The sequence below is a fragment of the Anticarsia gemmatalis genome, chromosome 12 (assembly GCF_050436995.1).
Source record: "Anticarsia gemmatalis isolate Benzon Research Colony breed Stoneville strain chromosome 12, ilAntGemm2 primary, whole genome shotgun sequence".
NCBI classification, from domain to species: Eukaryota; Metazoa; Arthropoda; class Insecta; order Lepidoptera; family Erebidae; genus Anticarsia; species Anticarsia gemmatalis.
In genome coordinates, this window is record NC_134756.1 from 4399062 (window position 1) to 4426059 (window position 26998).

Genomic DNA, 26998 nt, shown 5'->3' on the forward strand with positions numbered 1-26998 from the left:
ACCTATGCGCCTAGCACACTAATGGTATTTGAAATCAATTGTAACATACACAAATGACAGCATCGATAACATTTGAATCAAATTATTACAAGTACTCTAAAACGTTTTATTTCCTCATTATCTGATATGATTCTATAGTGATCACGTCAGTTCAAATATACCCAAAGAAAAATAATCGAAGTTGTTGCTTCATCTCTATGCAGTTCCTCAGAGGGTCAAAGGTAAAGTTTTCGGCCGGCGGCCGCAGGGGACTGCTCGGGGTTCGAACCCGGGATAAAACTCCGCGTAATTCTCACGTACCCACCCCAGCGTTTGTCAGTCGGGCTCTGGCGCACAATATGTTTGTTTATACCAATGTCTCATTACAGTAATGTGTTGTACCTTGTTTATTGGTTTCACGTATTTTATAGGGTGTTACTCTGTTACTGTATGAAATTTTATGTTCTTCGTTGAGTCGTTTTATTTGTCCTCTTATTGTGTGTGATTCTTACTAGATAGTACACAAAACTGCAGATGAAGCAAAGAAAGTAGGAAAAGTTACTGTTAAAAAAACTTCCATTAACGTTTTATTTATTAAAGGTACGATACATTTGACTTTACAATTTTTGGAAAGCTATTCTCACTTTATAATGACATAAAACATGTGCAGTCTTGAAACCACAATTTAGTAAAGTCGACTTATCTTCAGCTGCTGGCCGGTAAAAGTAAACAAAAAATCGAATTCAAAAAATAAAATTCTATAGAATCATTGATCGCTGTGGAGGCTTCATAATCCTATTTTTCATTTTAATACACATGCAAGAAATAGTCAGAATTTCTAAAATAGAACTAGCATTCAACCCTAAAACGGTCGTAGGTAAAACTTTACAAATGTCAAGCTTTAAAACAACGATACGTTGGTAAAGTCAAGGCCCACGTTCAAATATTTACATTGACTTAGGTTAACCCTTGCGCGGCGAGCTCCGTCCATCAGGCGTGGGCCTCGCGGGACCGGCCAGGTAACTACCATAGGAGTAAGAAGATTAGAGGCTTACTTTGTACCGGCTTTCAAAGAAATTTGCCTTATTTGTGATTAAGGAAACTAATAGGAATGTCTGTTTAGTAGTTTGAGTAATAAAGTTTTTTGTTTTGTTCGTAGATGGAGAGCAGAATTCGACCAGGATGAAGAAAAGAGAAAAATAAACGGAACACGGTCCTAAACTGTTGAAATGGATAAAATAATTATCATGGTTGGTATAATTTTGCAAAATAATTATTCAAAAATACACATTATATTATGCAAACCTGTATAAATTAGTTTTCTTTGGATGTATTCTCATTAAAATAAAACTCGTCTATTACGCTAGCTCGTTAATAATATTGGATAGGCGTGTAGCTAAAATGACAACTTCAAACATCGTGCATTATGAAATGTAAAACATCATAATATGTTTACTAGAACCAAGAAATGTCAAAGAAACTATCAAGAAGAACTATATTTTCCAAGAAAACCATCCGTATCTAGCATTCCCAAGTCTACGTAGTCCGTTCCGGGGGTCATCCGAGCAACCCGCAATAAAATATGCGCGGCAGGACGGCAAGATGTAAAAATGTTGTTTTTAGGGCTCTCCTCAATAATGTATCCTTTAGGAAACGTTAAGTGCTGTTTGCCTTTACCTATGTATGTTTATAGGCGACCCGAGCACCTCTTTTATAAGTAATGCGACTCTTTATTGTATATAAAATTTGTAAGTACACTTTAATTTTTGTTGCTGGACACGTTATGTTCAAGAATTACTCGTGTTATGGTATATTAAGTTAATGTACTTTTTAATAATAAAGTTAATGCGATCTCTTTGAGGTTATTACGTTAGTTTACTGCTGTCATTATTTAATTTATAGATAGAGAGCTTCGGTATTTTCAATACCTGATCGAGGTAATAAAAATGTCAGTTTCTGAATTTTCTATCTGCAATATTTTGCGTGGAAACTATGACTACACCTTCTGCCTACATTCCCTATAAGTAACTCTAACGAAAGATTAAACAGGACACACCAAAATTTATGTAAAAACAATAAACCCAAATCGCGCGTAAAATAAGTAGGCACACAAATAAACCGGCACAAAAATACATGTACCGTTCAACGTAACTCAGTGAACTATCGGTTAACATTCACTATCAATAAAGTACGAGCCGATGGGCAAAGGGCGTCGGTGATCGATGGAACTTCTAATTTATACTCAAAGCCCTAAGGCCGTATCGATTACGCGCGCTAACTTTGCCGGGCCTGATGTACCGAAGCGCGTTGCTTTTTGCAAAATTTCGCCAGTTGTCTCTCGAGGGTTAACTCGGTTCGGTTGATAGTTCGAAAATTAAATTTTTAGATGCGTGGGAAAGATTTATTGGAATTTCCTGGAATGGTGAGCGCTTTAGATCGATGGCTGTCGGCACAAAATGAAAAGTGCTGGTTTGGTACGACAACTGAAGAATTTATTGTTTCTTTAAAAAATTGTAAAAAAAATACTTTATATCAATATAATTCATTTCATAGTAAGATTGTATTCACAGCAATCAATCGAAACTGCAAGAAATATTAGCAAGGTATAACCCACATTCTGTGACTGTGTTTTCACCACATCCTGTAATTTCAAAATCTCCTTAAAATTTTACTGCCTTCATTATTTAAATTAAAACTTTAGCTTTTAATTAAAATTTGAAAGCGTTATTCTGTTTAGAGAGTACATGAGGAATATCATAAGATACCTGTACTCAGCTAGCTGTAGAATATCTGAAGGCATCGTAAGGGTTATATTATTTACACTTCAACGGTTTCAAGGATCGTAATATGAAACTTTATTAACTGGATATCGCTTCCTATGTTTACATACCTACATATTATGTACCACTTACGGGATCAATATTTTAATAATGCAAATAGGAAAGGTTGTGATATTAAGAAGAACTAAATATAGTGTTAGGTGTTTTCAATTATCATGAAATCCTTAGAAATTCTAACAATTTACAGCATTTGAATGTAAATAAAATCCTGTAGAGATGAATTCAGGAAGAGAGGGTACTATGGAGTCTACCCAAAAACTTGATTTAAAGCTAGCCGAGCAGGTGAGCCGTATCTTTTTATCATTGTTTGAGCCTGGTGTCACCACTTCCGAATAAGTACTGGGTAGCTTACCATCTAGAATTATGACAGATTTTTGCTGTCACTTTATTATTTGGATCGGTTATCCGAAAGAAATAGTTTCCAACCAGCTCTGACCCTAGGTTTCTGAGTACATTTAGCGGTAGTTTACTTATTCAATAGCGTTTAAACTGATATAAATAAAAACTACCGCTAAATGTACCTCAGAAACCGGGGGTAAGTATACTTAATTAAGAGTAGACTAAACGTTCATTCTTTATCCGAACTTTCAGCACCTTTATCCAAAACATTACTACATACCGGTACCACTAAAACCACATACAATAAGCCTTCACATACTTAATATTTCATAATCAAATTACTGAAACTTGCCAAAGAATCGAGGGTACTTGAACTAACGCATCTCATGATGGGATAACTCACAGTTGGTTAAGCAAGGGTCATCCCACGGGTGGACCCCGGATTACGGCTAAGACTAATTGCTTATATTTAAGTACCTGTGTATCAAGAATGGGTAAATATTGAATGTTAGTGATTTCATTGTTTAGTTGTAGAAGACGTGTGTTTTTAATAAGGTATAAAGTAGAATGAGTCAAAAGTCGCTTTAAAAATGATCTACAGGGTTTTTAAAATTGGTAATAGTTAATGCAATGATGATTTATTTATTGTTAAGTTATTGAAGATGTTCATGTTTGTAATATTAATAAGTAGAATGGGAAATAAAAAGTCTTTCTATAGATAATCTCCAAAGCTTTTAAAATTGGCAATAAATTACTAGTGTACTCGTATATAACACGTTCCCCAAAAAAATAATTTAATATTGTTATATTTTTATCGTACAGTGACGTGTATTATTTCTAAATCCGATATGTACGTTAATTCTGGAAGGTAAAGAAAGATTAAACAATTTTAAGTCGTTATTGTTTGCAAATCTAAAAGTGAATTTATTGTTATTGTGTGTATTTTCTAAATATGCAACATTTAGTTCCATTTCTTTCCTCTTTCTACTTCCACATTATTTGACTAAGCTCTACTCTTTTTTACCTGCAAAATAATGCATTTTGCACCTCAAATGTATTATAAAACGCAGTAGTACTCAGTTATAGTTGAATCGAAGGAGGTCGGTCATCTAGGGGCTCACTCGGGAGCCTCGTGCGATACACGATTAATTAGGGAATAGGGGATACGTGTGGTCGGTGATGCGACAGGTACTATCAACAACACAAGCGTTAGAAGAGGAAAACTCCCACAAAAACAAGTAAAGGGTACTTACAACTGTTGTGGTACTTACAACAGGTGTCCGCCAATATTACTTTTATTGATTGCTCTATAACCATTCTATGAATATGCTAGCTCCGCCCTTATTTTTTTAAAGTTTGACCAACACAAGAGCGGACTCCTTACATTATAACAATAAATCTGCCGAATTCAGTTTTAAAGAGTCTTTGACTATATTATGGTCATTTGCTTCTTATCAAATCGGTTTCACTTTCGTTTCTAAAACCACAGAACACAGATCTTTACAAAGTCTACTTTACTTCTACATGTCCCGATAATTAAGTTTAAAGAATTATAATATGGAATTACATTATGATGATAAATTGAACCGCGACCAATCATTCGACGGTTTCAATTCCTAATTAATATTTAATCACAACACTTGAGTGCCTAGCAGTACTTGTCAGTACAGTATTCGTCCAGTGGCAGTATAACTGAATTACCTATCATTTTGATTGAACGTTTGAGAGCCTCAGGAGGCTCTATTAGATCGAACCTCTATTTACCCGACATGTTAGAGAAGACACTTTTACGTAGTTAGCCTTTGATTTACAACTCGTTATTGGATTATTTTGTTTGGATATTTGATTTGTTTGGTAATTTCCTTTATAGATAGTCTGACAGTAGCAAAGTATGGTACACGTGTTGCGATTATATGGATAGAATGAATTGAGTTCTATTACTTGTATAAACCGACTCCAGCATCATTTGGAAGAATGTATCTGGAGAATATCGTTTTCGTCTATAAAATATAACCTTTATTTAATATTCTTTTATTGTTGCCATGGTTAATAGTAATATAAGGTGTCATTTGGTCGTGTCTTAGCGTAATACGCGCAGATGACTGTTTCTGTAAGCAGCAGAAGTTCATTGGTAAAGTTATCTTCCTTGTTATTTCATTTTTTTACAATACTTTTGTACAATATAACTGTTGCTGTTCGTTTAAACAGTAAGGGGTAGTTGTCTTTTGGTAGAAAATGTACTAACTTGATTCAACTATTATTTTACCCTGCGATTGAATGGGTAGAGAAAAAATTTGGCTATTCCTATATTGCTTATAACTATTATATCTTGTCAATTTTCTCCTCCTTAAAAAACAAAACAGAATTCGACCCACATTTTCGCGATCTCCCTCCAAAATTCCATCCGAAAATATTTAGTTACACAAGAGGGCAGGTATTACACAATACAATATACAAATGTATCGCTGAAATAAGGGTCTTTGGGCACAATACACGTCTTAAACAAATATAAGAAGACTGTGGCCGGTGACCTTTGTCCCTTCTGTGTCTGTGTGCGTAAGGGACACGCTGTACGGACACACGCACACTAAGATAACGTTGTATTTGCAAATGTGACCCTGTAGAGACATGAATGTTTTAGAGTAGCTCTTGAAATTATTGTTAGTTAGGAAAGTACGTTTTGGTGTATAATGTTTATTTAAAAGTGGTTTAGAATATTAGAGGCTGACTGTTCATAATGTTTTCTGATATTTTTTACTGAAACGTGATAATTTTTCAATGCTTTTAAATGCTTATTAGGTAAAGTAAATAAAAAAATAATTGATTTCATCCTAAGGTAAACTATTTTACATGGCCCTAAACTGCATTATTTTGTCAAAAATAGTTAGCGAATTGGCAACCACGATATAGCCTGCAGAGAAAAAGATTAGACTTATGGCTATTACTGGCTCTACCCGGCAGCTTCAACTGCATTCAGTTACGGTCTAAAAGTTTAACATGATTCAAGTAGCTAATTCTGTCAAATAGACACAAAAATATTCTTGATATTCAATTTAATTTCGGAAATTTTCAGAGCAATAACGGCTAACGTTTTACTTGTCAACTAACTAATTCTCAAAAAAAAATAATCAGATATGGAGTTACAATATAAAAATAATGTTAGCAAAATATACTAGCGTCTATACTAAAAGTTTAGTGAGACTATCGTGTAAGCCCGTTAGGCCGGGCCACCTTCCGATACAATAACGGGCCGCGAACCCTTTCTTCTGCTGGTGCCGCTTATAAATTGCGGTGTCCGACTGTTTGTACGCAATATTGCACTGCTTGTTTACTAAACATCGATTTTCTAACAAACTTATGTATGTTTTGTAGATAGAAAGACTTGTGAACCGTTGATTGGTGAAGATTTAAACATGGTTTTTTGTTAACTCAACAGTTGAACGTTCTATATTAAAACAGGCGAAAGATTACTCACCCCCGGTTTCTGAATACATTTAGCGGTAGTTTATCTATTCAATAGCGTTTTTTATATGAGATTAAACGCTATTAAATAAATAAACTCTCGCTAAGTAAGTCCTTATAGTTAAGTAAAAGTAATGCTTGAATTTCTGGAATATCTATCGCTGCTATAACATAGTTTTAAATCATTGGACAACTCACACACGGTCATTTGATTCCAAACTAAGCAGAGCTTGTACTATGGTAACCAAATAACTGATAAACATACTTATATATTTTTAAATACATACTTATATAGACAAATTGACATCCAGGCTCAGAACAAATACTCGTGCTCATCACACAAAGATTTGTCCCGGGTGGGATTCGAACCCACCACACGCGGCGCTACGGTTGTTGCGGCGAGGTGACCGCTTAAACCACTGCGCCAATGTAAGTATGGCATTAAGATTCAGTTTAACGATATTCTTTATAATTTACGTTATTCACATTGTCAAATGAATTGCCATAATCCCGAGGGAATGATTGTAGCTAAAATATCAGTTATAATGTCAGTGAAAGAAAACATTCCGATGGAATTTTACTTGGCAAAAAGAGTAACCTCAGTGAGTTGAAACTCTCATAAAACACACCTATGTTCCTGTGTTATTAATTGTTGTAAATTAAGTAGTTTGGCTCTTTTCTTAACTTATAATATAACTAGCTTTAACCCGCGATTCCGTCCACCATCTGAATTTTCCCATGGGAATGCGTCATTTTCCCGGGGTAAAAAGTAACCTATGTCCTTTCTTGGGTATCAAAATATCTCCATACCAAATTTCATGCAAATTGGTTCAGTAGTTTAGGCGTGATTGAAACAGACAGACAGACAGAGTTACTTTCACATTTATAATATTAGTATGGATATGATAAAACTAATATATTCAGATGCGTGTGTGTCGAATCTCAATAAAAACTGTAGAGTGTACCGTGTTATTTGTACAGAGGACCGGGACACGGGACCTCTTTCATTTCCTCCACACGAGCACGAGACATACAGTGCCTATGGATTTAAATGTATTATTTTTTTACCTTTGGATTGAGTAAATAAAACCTCGAAAGTCTAAATTGTAAAAACATATCAAATTACCAAAGGCGCGATGAAATTGATAAGGAATTGTATTGTTTCCTTTTATTTTAGTTAATTTTAAATAGTTAAATTGATATAACGGCTTTTTGTATTTACTAAAATAAATAATACATTATCGTATTTATTTACTTTAGAAGCCCGAAAGTGCAATACATACTAATGAAACAACATAGGCTGAACGTTTGAGTCAAACGTCATTGTCGCAATCATTTAGATTATTCGATTTATTACCATTATTATTAGGTCAAATTCAAAATATACAGGCATTACTAACTTCGCGATTCAATATAGAAATATAGTATAGAGAATTGGTCAGCAACATCAAATGAAAAGCCAAATTAAAACATGATTTCAATAAGTTTCAAAGTTCAAAGTATCTCAAGCAAAATGTTTCATACTGTCTTTGGGTCATCTTCAAAGTGTTACGTCAGTTTGGGGTCCAAACAAGTAAGCGAGCAAGTTAACTAATTTAATCGTAGCGAAAAGCTTTGCGATATCTGTGCGTAATGTATGCATAACGGATGTACCCCTTCGTGCCGCCTTTGAGAGGGAGAGTAGACTTGCTATTTGGAAATTTTGCACGCGAATTTTTGCACTAGTGTTAGTAACTGAAATTATAGAACCATGATAGGACAGATGTGTTCTAGAATCTCCTTGGGAATGCGTGTGTAATATGTTGCTTCTAATGAACACCTACAGATTGTTTTAAAAAAGACTGCCCATGTATTACTTGGAATTTTCTTGAGAGAAAGTAAGCTGAAAACGAGACCAAAAAAAGTAATTAAATTACTTCAAGCTGGTAATTTACTATTAGAATTAGACAAGATTGATAAAAAGGCGCGCGGTTAATGTTACTTATTTCTTGTATTCTTCTTCTATTAAAACTTGGGACTAAAATAAAGGAAACATTTAAAATAAATCATTACACATTTTTAATCTAAATAAAGGCAATATTTTCGATAATTACACTTTTTTAATAGAGCACTGTTAGTAAATAAAACAGACAAAATATTTACCAACACGCTTCTTCCAAACGACTCTCCCGCTCGACTGGTTAGCATCGTTCAAACGCAGCACAAGCCGGCCCTTGCGGGCAGTCCTCCCTAGCTGTGGGCAGTACACCCTCTAAACAACCTTGGCCAACAAAAAACATTACAACTACCTTCCACACACAAAGCAAATACAACTCTACGCTCTTCTTTTAAAGTCTATTTTCCTTTGTTTATTGTTTTGTGGGCAGTGGATGTAAGGGGGCTGTCAAATCGACCCATGGCTACTGTACACCGATTGTGTAGTTTTGATTTCTATTTCGTATGTTTGAGTTGAGAATATTAGGCGAATTTCGGTTATTGGGTAACTCTCCTATGAATAAAGTATATGAAAGTTTACTCACTGAATAAAATATGATACCTTCGTTTTTAAATTGGTAATTGATTTAATATGGCTGCGTTATTATGTAAATATTACTGGTTAAATATGTAGGTAGGAGGGATGGTTGTTTTAGTTTGAAAGAATAGTAGTGTGGGAAAAAGAAAAATATTTTGCATGTGGGACGTGAAAGAAAATTTACTTGTTAAGAACCAGGGGTGTATGAATATAAGGAGATTCTATTTACATCAAGTACTTATTTCCTGAAGACATTAATTTATCATTTCGCTATGCTATTTTTGGGGCCTTTAGTTCATAATATGTTGACCATAAAAAACAACCATTACAAAGGTTCAATCCAATTTTCTTTCATAAAATATAAATGAAATAACACCAATAGATAAAATAAATTTACTGCCTATACTTTTTTCGGCCCATACTTATACCGATTCTCCTTAAATCGTGCCAAATATTTTTACCAACAATATTATGAAAACAAGCTAAAACCAAAGCCAAATTATTACACAACAAGTGGTTCGAAACACAAACCAATATAATAACATAAACATCAACTTTACATACACTTCCACTAACTACATACACTATACACTGCCATACACTAATATGTATACCTTCTTCAAACATGACACATTTCACTAAATTACGGGGACATGAAACTAGAAATTGCTTTGTATTTTACCCTTTTTTTGTAGCGTGACAGTGACAGTGTTTGCACGTAGCCAGCAACGGGCTGAAGAAATGCCCCCTCATGTGTACACGTTAACTTGGCTACATTTCACGTTTGGTGTAGGTTATGAGGTCCTGAAATGTTTAAAGCTGATAATCACTGCTGCTTTACGTTTGAGCGTTCAATTTCTGGAAAACACTCTTATCGAGGTCAATTTAAAAGTTCACCACAACTATTGCGAAATTAATAAATTATTAAATCATGTATGAAATGCAGGGTTTAAATAAATAAGTTAAGGAAAGTTGTGTAATTCTATTAGTTTAGACTAAAATCGAAAATATACAGAAAGACCGTACTATGTTGCTCAAAGATCACTTAAGTCTACTTGTCTTGCATTTATTTGCAAATGTTTAAATTAAAGCGTGTCGCTTTAACTTTAATATTAAAAAGAATACCAAAATACCTTTGTCTCTAATATACCTATTAAAACTTAACATAATATTTAGCCGTGACATATGATTGAAAATCGTCTCAGTTTCCATTACACTCATCAATAAATATTCTAATAAGAGATTCTTATTAGCTGATTTAACCCGCTACCGCTCATACCTCGCGTCTTGGTCGGCGCGGGCCTCCGGGGCGTCCGTGACAGCGTGACGCGGGTCCAGCGCGGTCCGAAATAGATATTTCGCCGACTGTCGCGTTATTTGTGGCTTCACCCTCACAATTATGTACATGACGCTGTGTTTTGTAACGTTTTTGTTAGTTTTGCTTATATTATGGTTTGTTTTAAAATATTTTTTTTTAGTTAAGTTAAGTATTTTTTTTAGTACCGGGCATAACTGTATTCTAAAATACTACTCAGTAGATCAAATAGATGGCCCGTTTATGAGAGAATTTATCATAATTTATTTTTAAAGACAATCTATACACTATACCTACACATATACCTACCTATACATTTATGTATGTTATGGCAGTAGCCTCAAGGATAAGAAGGAACCAGTAACAAAATTAACAATTTAAACAAAGTTAATATTGAAATATCATTGTAATTTTTATAAGTAAACTTAATCTTTAGTAGTTTAGTAAACAAAATTGTTACAAAGAAGTACATATTCAATTATTTTGAATAATATTGATTTATTTAAAAGACACATTGTTAAAAGTATTTAATAAATAAAAAAACACAACCTAAAATTCTCATCTGCTGGCTGTAAATATTTTGTTTATTATTTATATGTAAAGAGTAAAATACGCAAAGAAGTCTTTATTTTCAAAATTATTACAACTTTATCTATTCAAGAATCACAAACTAAGTATAAAAATCGCAAAGTTGGGAGAGAGAAGCAATCTAATAAGAATATTTTCAGCGCCATCTATCGTCGAGTAGCACACAACTAAAGTTTCAAGCTTCCCTCGCTTACTGAATGCATTGTCATAGAGGTCGCTAGTTTACTAAGTGGAAAGCTTTAGCCCAGTGCTACGAAAACTTCGCTTGTGTTTGAAAATTTTCTTTAAACAGAAAATAAGTAACTTAATTTATTATTTTATTTATATCTACTTAAGTAATTTGATACGTAGCAAGGTTATTCGTGGATATTATATGTTTTAATAAGTTTAGACAATTCATGGTGTCTTGCTTAATTATTTAATTTTATTCATGCTTATTTTAATATGTACAACTTTTAAACTCCTTTTCCAGTTTAAACCCTTTTGTATATAATATCCACAATAACTTAAAAAAATATAACTCATTAAGAAATTGAAAAAGCATACTTACAATAAGCCCTAAAATGTTATGAAACACCAGCATAATAATTGAAAAAAATAAACAAGAAAAAACTACAAACCAAAAAAGCCGCAATAAATTCTAACCAAAGCAATTCACACGATCCTTCGCAGAAACAAAACGTTCGTAGCTCCAGACACCTTATTTAAAAGTTGTACTTCCTAGTGAAAGTACTACGCGCTCTGTGAAAAATGCAACGAACTTCTACCGAGAGTGAAAGTGGACTCAAGACTTTACAGCCTTTAAACCTTGTTTCAAGCGCTCCAAGTTGATGCCAGCGCTTTTTTAAAACGCAAATTGTTTTAGAGTTTGAATTGTTAAGCGTTTTTTTCGCTTAAACTTTAGTGATTGTGAACTTTGTTTTATAAATCTATTTGTGGATTTGTTGCGTTGATACTTTTTTTTATTGTCTGTGTTTTTGAAGTTAGTAAGGTGTGTTCATTAACAGTTAGTTTAAGCTTACGGGATTAATTATTATTTACAGGCTGATGATTGTATTTCAATATAATTTTCGTCAATGTGTAGTAATTATGATAAAACAAATACATAAAATCATGTCTTATTCTCATAGGGGTAGGCAGAGACCAAAGGATACCACTTGGTACGATCCTTATAAACTTCTCTTGCCTTATTCACATCCATACATCTTGTCATACAAGACCGCCGGTTACGAGTACTACGCACCTGACCCTTTTTCAGTACATTGTCGATAATAAAATAATTATTTCTTATGCTTAATTAAAATCTCTTTTAGTACTCATACGAATAAATTCAAACAAAGAAAAATAATAAAAAACTTAATCTTTCATTACGGGAGAAAAACCTTGCACTGCTGTGGGACATGAATGGGCTAAATTTATCTATTTATTATTATAATAATAATTAGTTCATTAATTATTAGTAATCTACTTTACTTCCAGGTTCCCTGAACTGACGCTAAGTCCGTGCAATACCTAGTATTTGCTATTGACTCTAATAATAGAACATGTAAGTGCTCTTATTAGAAATAGAGCAAGCTGTTCTAATTAGCTTTCATATTGGTATTGCCTTCCAATGGGAAGTTTAAGTCCACTTGTAAAATTATATTATAATAAAAATAAAATAATAAATTTAACCCATTACTGTCCCACTGCTGGGCAAGGGTCTCCTCCCGTAATGAGGGAGGGGTTAGGCCTTGAGTCAATGGTGAAGGAAAAATTATATATATTATATGTATGATAATAATATTACAGCATAACTTTATGTTTCTTTTCTTCTTCAGTTTTCTGCCTGTACTGTCTGTTACTTCGTAGCAGTTATCGTTTAATTTTTTTATTCAGCTTTTATTTTCGGTCAGTGGCTGACAATGTCTCATTTAATTATTAAAATAGTCAAAGCAACCGAAGAACTTTTTTGAAACTTAAATGAAAATCATTACGTTTGAAATCGTTAAAACAAAAAAAACCCGTACAGATTTATCTTTGATAACTATTAACGTAAACTATGATTATAAGTATTCAAACTTAATGTAGTTTTAACGACCCATAACTAGAAACAAAATTTAGTCCTCAAGCACAATTTAAAAACAAAAAAAAGCCTTCCTCGTCTGGAACATCCTGAAACAAAATAAATCAACACAGACGTTAATAAATTAAATATAAAACAGCAAATCAATATGGAATTCAACTAAGAAACAAATTTCCCTCTGGCCGCAGCCTAGACTAGTCAATTTCCTCAAAAACTCGTTTATACGGTTGTTAAAATGGGCGGTGCATTGACGGTGGGGCCCATATCCGGCGCTGATTGAGTTTAGGTGTGATTGATCAACGGTGGCCGGGATTGCTGCGATTGACTGTACGGCGAACGTGTTATCTTGTTACACGTATACATGTGTGTTTTGCTTGGAATTTCGGAAAATTATATAGTTTTGTGTCGGGTTTAATGGGCTACTTAATAATTATGTACTTTTGTATAGAGGATATGAACTTGTTCAATATTTTTTTAACCCGTGACGGTTACGATGCTGGATGACTAAATAGCAAATAATAAATGAATATTTTTGGGAAATTCCCACAGTATCAATTGATTCCATGATAATGAAACAACTGATAAACATTAATATTTACGTATGTGAATACATTTTTAGATTTTCTCCATGTTTGGATATTTTTTTATTTAAGTCTACGAACTACAGTGGCGCACTTTTACACTTGTTCAATACTTTAGAAAGAACGGTGTGTTTAGTACCTTAATTAAAAAAGGAGAAAGTCTTAATACATGAAGCCTATCCTATGTTGATTAATATTCAGCACGCGTATGTATGTCGGGGTATATGAATTGAACGGCAATTTGTGCTAGTCTAGAAGTTTACTTCGTTGGTCCAGGCAATTTGAGCAAACACGACATGGAAGTGTTTACCCGTGTCCGCTTCATATTCTTATTGGATTGCAGATAATTTGAAATGATTATTAGAAAATATTTATAAACTAATGGACTTGTCTTATAGGATTTAATTTATTTATATTAATTATTTTATAGCGGTGTTGGTTACGTTATGCTATTTCATAAAGTTTATTGTTACAGCTTTTCTTAAATTGTGTAATTAAAACGTCAAATGTTTTTAAAGACCATGTATCGGATAATAATTGCAATCTAAACTTATCTCTAAAGGCGTTCGAAATGAAATACATGAGAGTAAAAAAAGAGGCAAACCTCACAATAGTAAAGCGATATAGTAAGGCAATTATTTAAGAATTTAAAATATACTACATTTTTCACATCACATATTGTAATACCTACATGAATTGTAACTTGCAAACAAAAATATAACTTAAACAAAATATTATTCCCTACAAATATTTGCCCTCAGACATTCTGTTAGGAAATGGAACCCGCCTATTTTAACTAAGTTCTTAGTCCGGTTACGAGTAGGCTGTCCCAACCTTCGCGATGAAAATATTTACAAATCTAATACCAGTAGGCGCTACCCTTTAGGAACCCTAAGGGATGGTTTCTATTTTAAGTCATCAGTATTTTGTTTGAGAAATAATAGAGCGAAAATAACAGTATATTTTGGTATTTTTCGTTTTTAATTGTTACGTTTTGTTGACATTACTTTCACAGTTATGCGTTGCACGATTACTATTTTATATTATATGGGAGATGACACCATTATGCATCAATTCAATGACCACAGTCAGGCCCTTCGTAAAGTACGAAATGCTATGCATTTCGTACTTTACAAACTTTTCGTAATTTGAAAATAAATAAGAAGCACATAAATAACACATTATTAAAACCCCATTTTTAAACTAAACTTTGTGTCTCCTGAATGAAAAGAAAAATAATTTTAAATAAAAATATTAGTAGTGAGTAAAAACACCAAACAACTATAAAAAAATATATGTATCTTTTATCACCAGATTTCCCGAGTAAACCATCTTATATTAAAAGACACAATAACTTAAATTATATTTAACACAATTATCAACAAAAACAAGTAAGGAAACTGTATAAAAATATAAACAGTTGTGTCCATATTTCACCAATGAGTTTTCTTTGTAGAGTGTAAGTAGTTGGCGTCTCATTATTTCTGCTCCTTCATGTGTAACCGTCGTACACTTTACATAAGAGAATATCTTTGTGTTCACATTATTTTTGGTATATTTACCATGTTTTTGAATAGCTCCTTGTTACAACTAGGTTATGTTTCGTGATATAGTGTTTGTTGAATAATAGTTTGTTTTTAAACATGTGCTATAAAAACCGGACTACGTTTTTGCCGCAGATATTTTTTGAAGAACGTCGAAGTACGGGGTTTTATTGTATATAGTACATTTTTGTATTACTACTTATTATTTTATTATGCTTTAATTTGTTTAACTTTTGAAACTCTATTGGTTAAAAAAGTGGTTGGTGTGTCGTATAAAAGTCTGACTACGTTATGGTATTGATTTTTATTATAACTAAATAAGAAAAGCGTAGTCCTATTTTAAAATCTGTGCATGAATTTATTTTTATATTACTTACCGTTATTTCGAAGCAGCTTTTCAGTATTTTTATATTATAATATACTTGTTTACAATATACTTATTTGACATGCTGAGTGTTTAAACTTAGGTTCAAACTTTAAAACTAATTATATAACGTCCAACGATATCTAAGGCCGTGTTTGATATTAAAATACACCTGTAAAAATACTGCTCTAGGCTGGTCTGTCTGGTAAACACGGGCTGTCAATGGACGACAAATCCTTCGGGGTACAAAACTTATAGCAGATGAATATCATTAAGATTTATTCTAAAAATCCAAATAGTTTTTTTTGTATTTGTCTTATTCATGACCCTGAGTAAGCGGACACTACCGACCCTTTCTTCATATATACATACATACAAAATGCATGTTTTCCACCCAAAACTTCGACATGTATTGTAATAGGACACAATGGTCCTTTCCGTCCCTAAAATACTCGTCGGGGGTGGGTAGAAAGAGAACAATCGAGAGAGAGGGACGCAAGACAATGGATGGACATTAATGGCGTCATCCATTGTTCAAACTGATGCAATTATTTCAAATATTTTTAGTATATAAGGGTCCGAAGTGAATGCAAAGTGCAGCAGCCATAGTCCTAATTAAAAAAGGGCATATCTCACATTACAAAGACAGCAGACATGTGCCGTTTTGAAACTGCGTGTTAAACCGATCGATGTCCGAGAGAACATAATTGGCGAATATTTTTAATTAGTATGTGGACTATAATGATGTTAGTGCTGCATCGATGACGGTCATAACTCATAACACTTATTTTGTTTACGATGCTTTACGGGAAATATCGCAGTGTTCATTCAATATTTTAATAGCATTTTTTCAAAAATAGGAGGTGATTTTAGAAAACAAATCGGTAGGCTGTGAAAATAAATCGTTTTAACTAATCTTTAACTATCTCCATGCAAAAATTTAACGTAATTTGCTCTGCGGTTAAGTCGTGAAAACGTAAGAGGACGACAGATACAGTTTTAATATTAATGCATTTAGTACGAATGAGCTCTTGAGGATTTTTTTCAGGCTACAATAGCTGTATTTCTTGACAAAACCCTTGAACGCGCAGAACTTACATTTTCCTTTATACCCACGTCATAAAAACATACAAATCAAAATCTCATCTTACAAATTTTCCTCAACCAAAATAATTTGCAAACTGCACCGAACATAAAGGTACACCCACACTTACTAATACTATAAATAGTCTTGTCCCGACATGATTAATGTAGGGTGTGCCCGTGATGGAGGTGTTATACGAACATAATTTTATACCGAGTGAAGAAAACTTGAGTGATGGGGGTAACCCTACGCTTGCGTGGTCTACGTCGTGTTATGTTTTAATTAATTTGGCTTGGATTTTCAAAAATAATGGCCATTTTTGGTGGCTGTTGAGTGCAAGAGGTTTGGCGAATCATCGTGATAGTAATGATGAAAATAATGCATTCATTTTCCGAAGAATATTTTTAATGAACAATATGAATAGACGATAATTAAAAAAGTACATATACGGTTAAATTGATTTGTTTTCTCAATTTAATTAAAATTAAATGAAGCGGTTGGGTGCAATCTTTTTGCAGCGAGAAACAGATAATAATTAAGTAATGCTTTTATTGGTGAAAACTCTCAGTCTAGAATTTAGCTATGTTAAAGCTTTTATAACACTAACATCTCATTTTTGCGAAAAATCTTTGAATTAGATGGTGTTTCAGGATAGACAGGAAAAAAAAGAAATGAGACTGAGCCTGGCTCAACATAATTATTTGTTACTGTAGCAAACAGTATTAATCGTTAATTCATAATCAAATTCGGATCATTCATACACATAAAGGGCTGAGCGATGATAAGTATCAGGAATGTCATTCGGAAAATTCAGAGTCGGTTTCATTGTAAATTAGTAATCTGCATTATTTAACGTTTTTCAACAACGGCTTCACAAACATCGATACGGTAATCACATTTACCAACAATCAACACATAATACATAAAAGCGTCACATAAGTGCGGATTAATTAACAAAAAGCCTTGTCTCCCCGTCGAGATTGCGGGCGGGGGCGTTCCGGCCGCTCAATGATTAACGAGCGACCGTTCCGCCGCGTATCGCATGATTAATATGTAACTACGCATTGTGCGTAGTGTACGCATCAGTGTGGGCGTACCTTAATGTTTGGCAAAAAACTTGCTTTATGTAGTCAAAGGGTATGTGTTAATAGATACTGCTGGAAATAGCTGAAATTATTGATTGGATATCAATAGTTGATACGGTTTGAAATAATCAATATATCTCTGCTTTTCAATTGGTCAATGATCATGATTGTTCTCATATAATAGCAGTCGTCAACTGGTCTGGTGGTCTTGATAAAAATTCTTATAATTTCTTATTCAGGATATAAAAATATTATATTGTCAATCGCTTAGGCGTAGGTACCTAGTAAGTTAGATCGCAGTTTTGAATATGATTTTTTTATTTAGTAGCATTATAATGGCCTTGTGTGTATTAAAATTCTTCCAGAAAACAACAAAATTAAATCTTAACATTACCACATCGTCCAAAACGCAAAAGCCAAAAAAACACAAGCATAAAACCAAAAAACGAGTTAAAAACGTTCCAACTGAACTGCCAACATAAAAATAAAAAAGGAAACTAGGAAATGTGAATACCAGACTACGATTGCACCCCTAATTCGTTCACATACCTTTCTAGACGGTAAAGGGGGGGACTTTCCACCCCCCAAGGAATTTCGGCCTGCCACATTCCGCTTGGTCATTCTTTGAGTCATAATTTTCAACGTCACATGTCTGGCATGTAGAATTGTTTTTGTTCCTCGCTGAGAATGCGTTGGGCTATTTTATTTAAGTGTGTATGTGTTGAAATTCTGGGGTAATGTGGGGTTGAAAATGTAAATGTTTCTGAGATAGGTGTGAATAAATGAATTACTCTTGGTTTAGTTTAGTTTTGTTAAATAAAATATTTTATAATCAGAAGATTTGAGTCAGATCTCATGTGATATGCGTATGTTTTCGAAGGCAATCTAATCATTTTCGGATATTTTTTGATATATTTGGCCAGCTTATCCTCGTCCATAAGCAGCGCAAGTGACGCTGACTCGTTTTATTGGAAGGTTAATAAAGAGTAAAGTAATTTTTATTTACGCCTACTTTTATTTTTGTTTCAGAATCGAGTGGAGTTATTGGAGTAAACAGTTAAGAAGATCAAAACTACGAAGTAAATGGAATGCCTTAAACAGAATATAGGTAACAAACATTAGGAATAAATAGTACCTAATACAACATGCAGAAACAAAGTACAGTACCTAGTTGAAGAACGCGTGTATAATCTTTGAATCTTAAGTTGTAACTAATAAACTAAAAATCACCAAAAAAATTAAAAGAAACATTATTTTGCAGTCACTGTTGCACTTTACTAATAATATTATATTGACCGGCTATGGCGATTAATTCCCAAACTACACCAAGAACGTATAAACGTGTATCCATAATAAGAAAAACAAGACCTTTATCATTGAGAAAAAGAAAAACTAACATTAACACATTCCAAATCATCAACCAACAAGACAAATATTCTAATAAGAACCAAATTCACACAGAAACTGACCGGCCAGTTCTCTATCAGTATAACATAAAGGAGGAGAGTGGGGTGGCGCCACCCCTCGTGTTAATAGTACTCCGCTCATGGAATTTTGATGATCACTATTCTGCATGGTCATTGCCGTTTTCACAATTTCAGTCTTACCCCGCACTAAGGGTAGATGTGTGGAGAGAGATTCTGGTTAAAATTATTTTTAAGGTGTTTAAGAAGTCTTTGTTCACCTCGTGAACCACTTGACCACTTCAATTCAAATCTTTTATTTCAGACAATTTACGTCAGAAATAATGGAATAAATATTGTCAGCTAGATGGCTGTAGACTGCAGTAACTCAGTACTTGTAACTTGCAGTAGTAGGTTACATGTTGTAATTGAGGTAGTGCCTAAAATTAAATTCCTTTCGAGATATTACGACAGAACAAAATATAAGTTTTTTGAAAATGTAATTTTACGCAATCCATATTTGGTTGAAAAATATAAAACTTTGAAAAATAGTTAACTGACTTTGTTTCTTTTTCTTTTTAAGGACTTAATTATTTTAAAGTTGGATATATTTTTAGCAGAACAAATTAAGATTTAGTTAAAGTATTTGAGTTAAGTATGTACCTAGGTATCTATTTTAATTTAATTTTCTTAGAAAGTTTTAATTCAGATTCTATCTCCATACATTTATCAGAAGATATGCGCAGAATGTGGACGTACACTTGATATTTTACGGGACTCGTTTTAAGACGCATTAACACTTAAATAAATAATTGTGTTTTGTAATTACATACACGTTTATAATACTTTACGCCCCATATGATTTATAATTCTTAATTAAATTTATTTTGTTCATATTATGTATTTCATTATAGTTTTTTCCGTTAGAGGTGTCAATTTGAACTTAGTAAGGTTACAGTAAATAATATAGTTGGGAGAAATTAAATTAGAAATCTGAAAACAAATGTAAAATAATTGTTGCTAAAAAAGATATATTTTCTTTATTTGCTACTTAACAATTTTCCACCTGTCACTATTAATAAAAACTCTCAGTAATATTAATATTTACTCAATGAAAAAAATATTAAAACAAAAATTACTCTTATTATTTGATAAATATCCGGCTGGTACAAAATAACAAGTGAAGGATTGCCAGAAGGCAGTGGCGGTCCTTTATTTATTTCCTGCAAATAATTTAGCTCAGTCGGCAAATTTCTGAAATTCTCTCAAAGAGCATTACGTTTCCGCATTGTCGGGGAACAAACAGAATGGCGGTAACATTCGGCCAGACTAATTACATTAAAATCACCAACAGCGCCGTACTAAATCACTGTACCTATTATGTACTCGCCGAGGTCTCATCCGTGCTGCCGTCCGTACACCCGCCACGGACAAATGTATAAATATTCTAAATATACTGAAATTCTACCCTCCCAAATTGTCATACAACTACCGAACGCCTCACACGCGAAACTCAACTTTATTATCTGATTTCTAAGTTTGAATTTGTTTGTAGTGTGTGTGATGTAATGACGTTTTATACGTGGTAGGGACAGTCCTTACAATCCTTTCTGTTAAACTATTCTCTTTGAATAATTGCCGCATGGACCTGAAGGGTTAGAGCGTATTCATGCTCAGTCCCACCATTGTGGTTAGGGCCCACGGTACCTAGTCGTTTGTGTGTGTGCGTCCGTGTGTCTGCACTGGACAATGTGCATACATGCTCACCGATGGGTGAATGTCTACTCACATGATTAATTGGGTATTTGGGTATCGGGTCCCGATAAAACTCATGTTTATGTACTTTTAATGGTTTGAATGTGAGGTGGGTCTGTTGATGGTGACCTTTTTGATGGCTACGTAAATAATTATAGGATTTTTACATGATTCTACTTTGTACTCTCTTTGTTGAAATGTTGCACAGTTCTTTTTGATTTCGGTTTTATGATACGTAATAAAAAATGTTCTAATTATGTTGTTAGAAAGACTGCTTGAGTCGTCGAGTCTACTTAGTCAGACATATTGGTAGACAAGTAAACTCGACGAGTCCATTGAAAACTTGACAGTGAACTTAGGCGTGCATAGCCAGCACTATTAATAAAATGCTTTGATTTTGTGGTAAATAGTGGTGACCATTTTGTTCCTATCATCAGTTAAAACTCACCGAATGACAAAATACAGTGATTTTGTCTTACATTTACCTCGAGTTAACGATCAAACCGCACACGTACTTACATAGTATTACAGTAGTGTTATAGAATCACGTAGTCCGAGCCAAAACTACCAGTTAAATGGGACTTGAGCTATAATTGTAATGAATGTACGCAAGTTTGTTTTGGCTACGAACCATCTGCCCCGAGGGTATCCACTACCCAACTGTCTCTGATATGCCAGATTAATTTATATGGATTGGGGGTTTGGCTTAATGGGCCTTATGGATGAACTATTTTTTGGTGACTAATGTTTCCTTATGACAAAACTGGGTTGAAAACGAAGAAATCTACAACAAAAAGTAACTACATAAGACACTGTCAGCTCAAATAAAATGACATAAAGTACTTGATAAGTAAAGACGTGTACAATTCCTTTCCAGCAGTCGGCCAAGACTGTTTGATATTATGTTGAACACTAACTAGACTGATAATAAAAGAAAATTATCAATCAATCTAAATTACTTCAAAAAAGAACCCTGACCATCAAACATCGAGAAAAAATATACAGTCAAAAAAAAGGGCAAAACGGTATCTTTTTCTAAATGGTTAAATTTTAATGAGAACACCCTAAAAAAAGTGACCACATAATGTATCAATTTCACCACCAATAAAAATTAACCCTTCAACAATCTCTACCCTACATCCCATACACTTAAATCTCACAAAGGTACAAATGTCATCTCATTCTCACCTCTGACCCTTTGACCACATGCCCAGCATCCCTATTACCATTTGACCTGTATCAATACTGTGTGGACCGGTTCGGGATTCATCTCATGAATATCTTCTATAGAAAAGTGTGAGGTCAAAATGTTAACATGATGGTTGAAAGGGGAGTTTATTGAGTAATTTTGTTGTTTAGTTACTGTTGACAGAATAACAACAAATAATATTATAATAGCATTTTACCTTGAAATACCTAAAATTTCGGCGCAGGTTGCACTTGCCGTGGTCGCAGGCTGACTGCATTTCAAGGTAAAATGCGTGTTTTTGTAATTCCTGTATTCTATTACATAATAATCACGCAACGCGAAAGTTTAAAAGTATATAAAGTATAATAACAGCAAATAACTTGATAAACAAAACAATATAATATATGAAGGAATATATTATCTTGGCAAAATTACTTTTATCGAAGTAGATAACAGTCATTTTGCCAAGTTCTCTGCTCTCTGCCTACCCCTATATGGAAACAAGGCGTGATTTTGTGTATGTTAGAGTAATTATACTTATAGAATGAGTCACAAAGTTATAGAATCTATACTAATATTATAAAGCTGAAGAGTTTGTTTGTTTGTTTGATTGTTTGTTTGTTTGTTTGTTTGAACGCGCTAATCTCAGGAACTACTGGTCCGATTTGAAAAATTCTTTCAGTGTTAGATAGTCCATTTATCGAGGAAGGTTATAGGCTATATATCATCACGCTACTACCAATTGGAGCAGAGTGCCAGTGAAAAATGTTACAAAAACGGGGAAAATTTTTAACACTTATGTAACGCAAGCGAAGTTGCGCGGGTCAGCTAGTAATAAATAAAATCCTATAAAAATAACTCATAATAATATCAAATGCGAATGAGAAAGAGAAATATCTCTAAAAGTGGGTGGCAATTTTTTATTTGCGTTCCTTATTTATTAGAAATTTTAAATTAAATGGGTCAAGTACGTATAAATTTATCAGAAGCATGTACAAAAATAGTCTATAATCTGAAAACACGTGCGTCTACACAACAACGGCTAGACGAAAAATACTTACAAGTGTCTTTTAGAGAACAAAGAACTAAATGATGAAAATATCTTATCGAATTCACTATCGTTTTGCATGAGTTTTGCAATACCATATCTTTAACAAGAGATAGGCCTAACGAAGTTTAGTTCCTACCAATAAAAAATATCCATACCAATACTATAAAGTCTATCTATATATATGTTACGCTTTTACGACTTCACCGCTGTATCGACTAAGATGTAAATCAGACAAGCTACTGATTTGTTTAGTTATCTACTTGAACCAAAGAATATTCATACTAACAATATAATTTTAAATAACAAACCATCTATTTGCTTCGATTTCACTGAACCACTAACTCGACTATGGTGTAGTGATCAGGCAGGCTTCTTCTATAAAAACGAGACGCTAACGCCACTCGAGTCAATAACTTATTTATAATAACAGGAACTTGGATATGCGCATGAAACTTTCTTACACGTGTTAATACAAGTTCTAAGCATTGTATAACATTTTGAAACGTAAAATACTAAAATTGGTAAAGAATGAAGAGTTGGTAAAAATGATATATCATAATTTTCTTTTTTCATATGTGCAAAGTGCGATTCTCTGCTACTTTCGACTATAGATATCCGGCTAGCACTCGAGAAATTTGTAAACCATAATCTGAACCTTAGCGAACGCCGCGCGCGATATCCGATATCCGATATCGCGTTTTCGATATCCGATAGTACTGACTGTCAAAAACGCACTCTGTATAAAAAAAAACATTCGTAAAACTGCTCACACGTAGATATTTATACTTATAATTACTACTTATACTTATGATATCATTCTCATCTGGTAGATATCGAGGCAGAGGCCGTTAATATCCCCAGTCACTAATTGCAAAAAGAAAACAAGTCTAACAGGTTATAAGTACGGGATAAAAATGTCTGGGTATTTTTCACCGGGTAATGGCGGGGTAGACCGTTTGAGGGCCAGGGCTGGAGTGCGACTGGAATGTCAGAAAATACTTGTAAAGATTTTTGTACTCGTAGTAGTGGTCATTTTTGTTTTGTTAGTTTTGTGGTTAAATAATATTAATTTGGTTGTCTTTTTTGTTTTAAAAGATGTTGCTACGTGATCTTTTAGTACGGTAATATGATTCGTTACAATATATGTTAAGAAACTTTGTTTCATTAATATTACTTCTAGCAACTATCCAATTTAGAAGCAACTCCAAAGTAATTTAACCTCACCAAAATACATCTATAACTCCCACTCCGTCAGAAAGTTCAACATCAAAATCATAACTCCATCATCAAATACCGTTACACGTGAAATCACCGCAAAAACTTGATCGCAAATCAATAGAAACAGAACTAGAACTAAAGACCGCTAACCAAACCGAACACTTGTACCAACTTTGCAACTCCAACAATTCATTCCCAAGTTCGGCCCTGCGCATTGGCCGAACGAACCCTTTGGTCCCCCCCTCCCTCCCCGCTCGCCAGCCCGCGCGCCGCCCGCCGCCCCCCCTAGTTTCCGAATTAATTGCAATCAAAAGGAAGGACACGAGTGTAGTCCACCCCTAACTTGGTGTGCCATGTTGAAAATTTGCCCGACGATTGCGCCTGTGTGCGAAAATCTTCGCATGTGTTCTATAGTCCGCATATCCATATTTGTGCATGTGTGTGCGTGAATTTGCACGCAATGGCGTACGGACACCCGTTCGTATCTGAATATAGATCTCGGTACAAGTTGGTAAACAAGTTAGTCCTTGCAACGAGAAACCTGAAAAGTGTTGAGTCACGTTTTTTTACGAAATCTCGAGACGGCTGCGAACTTTTTCAAGGGATACTTTTGGCTTGATTTTTTATCCTTATCTTAAGAAGATTATCTTAAGGCGATAAAAATGTATTTTTTTTCTTACTTATAAATAATATCGAGGTCACAATTTTGAAAGGGGTTAGGTAAAAATGAGATGATTTCAAAAATTGTAAATACTACTTGGTGGCATGTTCTCCTTTCGACTAAGTATATCAGATACATTTTATTGTATTTTTAACTCAAGTGGGCGAGTGAAGAAACAAACCCAGTACAGTCAGCAACCACTAAACGTAAGAAGCACTCGACTCGCCAACAAAGGTTATAACAAGCCCTACTTTTCAATACAACAATTCTTAGAAGCATCTGGAGATCGCAAATTAGCAGCGTTCCTTGAACGCTAAGTTTGTTCGAGCACCGACATAGATGCATTGACGCGTACAAACGTATAGATAAAGTATCGATATTAACCGGCTAGCAGGGTACCATTAGCAAATATCGAGAAACCGTATACACCTCTCATATACGATTCTCTGAAACTACATTAATATTTCAGAGTCGGGCCAAGTTTGGGGTCCTTTCTAAACAGCCCTTGGTCTTCCAAAGTTATTCCAACTTTGTTTCAAAGTTTGAGAAGCTTTTGGTGGGGTGTGTAAAGATTACTGTAGGGAGGGACCTTATCTTAGTTTTGTGTTAGTTTGATAATGAAACTTGTTGTGTTAAAAATTTTGCCCCGGGCGCTAAATGGGGTGATAGAGGAGTTTACTTGTTTTTGGATTTTTTTCTATTTTTAGTAGTTTTTTAAAAACTTGAATTGTTAATTACCTTTAGATAATTCAGTGGCTAAGGTGTACTATAGGTATTTAGGGAAACCTCGTGGGTTCCATTGTTTGTTCGAAGTCTGTGTGTTTGGCGTTTCCTGCCGGAATCGCTTTATATAAAGCATTTTGTTAGTCATTTTGGTATTTTTAAGGAAAATTATACCTTTGAATTGAAAAATAATACTTAATTGTAATCGAATATAAATTATTATTAATTTTTAATAAGTATAAAAACGCCCTTTACTAGTAACTCAGTCTTAACAATGTAGCGCGTAAAATATCTTATTACAATTTCAACCATTAAAAATAGTTACTTAACGGCATTCATTTCAAAAACGAATTCGTACATTCAGCAAGCAATCTAATATTCAAACCAATCACACAACACTAAATAATCTACAATCGCCCCTTCATAGGTAATAAATCTATGTACTAATACATAAACAAAGTGTATTGTTATCAGAGGCAATAATAGAACATATTGTACCGATGTTATCTTTCAACTCGTTGAACATAGCAAAACGGTGATACCACTCGCAAGAGCCACTAGCTTTCATTGTAGAGACACTGTGATGTGCTTAATTTTTGGGATTCGTTCTATTAATAAACATGGCCGAGGAATTTTTGTTTTCATATCAATTCTGCAGAAATTTTGAATACTTTCTTAACCACAGTCATTATAGAGGATACCATGTTTGCTTCCAAAGTGATTAATTTTTTTTAGAGGGCTTCCCTTTGTTTATTTTATTTCAAGATATTTTCCGCAAGACTTTGTAGGTATTGACCGATTTGGATTAACAGAAGATTATATTGTTGAAATCAAGAATAGGAATAGCAATGTCGATTAGTTTGTTTTGCGTACTCATACTTATTGAAGTAAAAAAATCTTGCTAAAAAAATAAGGGTTGTACCGAACTTGAACTTTTGAATTGAATCATGAGTGATTTTAAGAAAGTATAACTTATCTAACTTTTTATTTACAATATTGTACTTTTGATGTAAAACAAAAAACCTACGATAGTCAGTAAGAAATCTCTACACAGAACAAAACAACTTTACCGCCAGCAACAACAAATCACAATCCCAACTCCCAATTACCCATGGCTACCCTACCACTTAGGAATACGTGGCAAAGTCGAGGAGCCAACGAGATTTTGACCAATTTATAGCGTGCCAAGTGGAAAGATAAGCTAATACGGCTTAGACGCGGGGCCTTTGTATTGGAAAAC

General features: G+C 33.9%; 1 long non-coding RNA gene across 1 annotated transcript in view; it reads left to right on the plus strand.

The window, feature by feature from the left end:
* The first annotated feature begins 1146 nt into the window (after positions 1-1146).
* Positions 1147-26998, plus strand: part of LOC142977115 (uncharacterized) — a 31342-nt gene continuing 5490 nt past the window's right edge. Inside the window, exons 1-2 of the long non-coding RNA XR_012959690.1 lie at positions 1147-1229; positions 18788-18866. This is a non-coding gene — a long non-coding RNA (uncharacterized LOC142977115). The remainder of the gene's footprint in view (positions 1230-18787; positions 18867-26998) is intronic.